Consider the following 2539-nt stretch of genomic DNA (forward strand, 5'->3'; position numbering starts at 1 on the left):
CCAATGAGGTTAAAGAAAATAAGAAAAGAACCCCAAAACAATTAATTGAAATGGTAGGGTGGTTATTAGGACTGGCAGGGACAATGATGGTAAGACTGGGATGAAAGCCTGAGGAGCGGGACTGGGGCTGTGTAGGCAAAGTGAGTGAAAATGGGATGAGGTGCTAGGAGGGGAGAAGGCTGATGGAAGGACTGTTTGGAGGGGATAAGCAGAATGTGTCAGGCCTGAGGGGAAATGTGCAGAAGAACCTATGGCCCCTGAAGAATGCTCCCCTCCACAAGCCAGAACGGATCTCGTGTTTCCCAAGTCCCACCAGATCCTGACTATCATAAATGTTTGCAGAATCTACCAGTAAAGGGTTTATTAGAGCTCCGTGTAGGAAATAACAACCTACTACTGCTACAAGGTACTCTCTGTAAGTTTCTGCTCTCCAGCCTAAAGAGCTAAGCTGTCCAAAGTGCTGTACAACACACTGGTCCTGGCTCTTGACCTTGGATTATGTCTGTTTTTGCCCTCTGGCACCTGACCCCTTGACTTAGCATTGTGGCTATAATCTTAGGTATTTGAACTTGGCTCAATACATTGGATCTGCCTCTTGCTTCTATCCCTGGACTTGACATCTCTCATGATTGACCTCCAAGACCATGACCTCTGCATGGTTTGTGACTACTGATCACGGGCTTCAGGCTGTAGCTACTAGCCTAGACTTTTCTGATACTGTTATTTCAAGTGTTGGAGATCTTAGTGGTAGATGTAAGAGTTTCTGTGTGGGTAGAAGTGTGATGTCATGTCATGAAATTGCTATTTTATCAGTATGTGTTTTAAAAGTACCTACTAGGTTTCACTAAAAAGCCTACTTTAAGAGTGTTCTTAAGGGTTCAGAATCAAGAGTTAGGAAATGCTAGAATTAAGGTTGCTTATAAAATCTTATTTCAGTGCCTTCGTATGAATGCGTTATGATACAGTCTTTAATTAAATGATAATAAACTACTTTTTCTACAGGAGCCCTATCTTGTTTCATGCATAAAATGGGCCTGCTTTATGGGTAAGTCAGTGCTGAGAAGTGAAGGAGGTTGCCACAGTATTTGGAAAGTGTGAATGAGAGGCAGGTGCTTGCAGGAAGAGAAAGGGTAGTTTCATTTTAAAATGTTTGAATGCTATCCTGGAGAATTGGATCTTTGCGTCTTCCACAATTCTCATGTAATGGTAAGTCAACCATTTAACCCAGACTGTGCGTGGGTGGTTGTTAATTGTGTGTTCCTCATTTTCTGTGCCCTGGCTTGATACCCCAGTTTGACATATATAACTGCTGGGTGCTCAGAGCTGCAACAAAAATCCATGGGAGCTGTGCTTTGAACATATTAAAGTGTTAAGTAATACAAAAGTATGCAAAAAATGGGGTCCTAGGAGTCTCGGATTGGACTTCCAAAATTAGTTGATACCTTTTTGTTTTTATTTTCTGTGCCACAGCTACCTGTCTGTGAAATGGTGATGCTACCCTTTGGTTAGCTTGCAGAAGAAATATAAAGACAAATAAATGGTTCTTGATATGATGATAGTAAACACCACAAAGTCTATCCTCAGTGTAGGATTTAAATAACATGCACTAAAAAAAGGCCTTGGGGCACACTTTGAACAATGAAGAGAAAACCAAATAGCAGATGATTAACTGAGCCATGCTCATCATGTGCCTTAACTGAAGTAGGAGTTCTCTGGCAAAAAAAAATTACTATGTGATCATGTCATTAAAAACTGTATCTTAAGGTACATGCATAATGAGCCTGAATTAGAGGTTTACAGGAAGCATCAAATCTGCCATTTCTAACTTTTGAGTGCTTGGGTTTGCAATTTTTGCTTATATTTTCTGTGTGTAGTATGACTAATTGACCATCTAATAAACTTCCTGAATGTGGGAATGGTATAGATGCCTCAAAAATTTGGGCTGATGTCAGAGTTAGTTCAGTGTCTCAGGGTGCTGAAGGGGTACTTGGAATGGATGATCTATGGTTCCTGACCACAATATCTTGGTTCCTGACCACAGTATCCTGTCCACTGGTGATAAGAGGCATAAGCCAGTCCTAAGCATACAGTCACATGGAGGATTTCTTAGTGTTCCTCACCAGCACTTATACTCACATCCCCTTCCCTACGGACTGGTAGGAGCAACTGTAAATCCAACACCAATTTATACTGTGGTAAATGTCAGTTCTGATTGATCTTGGATTTTATCAACTGTTGCTCAGCATTGTCAATGAGCACACCTGGCTACACTGCTTGTGGGGAAAATAGGGGGGGATAAGGGGTGGGGAGCCATAATATATGCAGATCAGGGCAATACAGTGGCTCTCGACTGGAGTGCTGCATCACCCTTTCAGGGGTGCTGCACTGCTGCTGCTGCATGTCTCTTGCACAGTCAGATTGGGAAGGGCTGTAGCATGAGCATGTGCTTCTACCTCCATTAGTGTTATCTGATAAGAGCAAAGGAGGCTCAGGAGTACCTGAATTTGCCACAGCCCTTCCCTGGTCTAACCCTGCACAG

Source organism: Gavialis gangeticus, unplaced genomic scaffold (genome assembly GCF_001723915.1).
Source record: "Gavialis gangeticus isolate Ggan-Ray unplaced genomic scaffold, GavGan_comp1, whole genome shotgun sequence".
NCBI lineage: Eukaryota > Metazoa > Chordata > Crocodylia > Gavialidae > Gavialis > Gavialis gangeticus.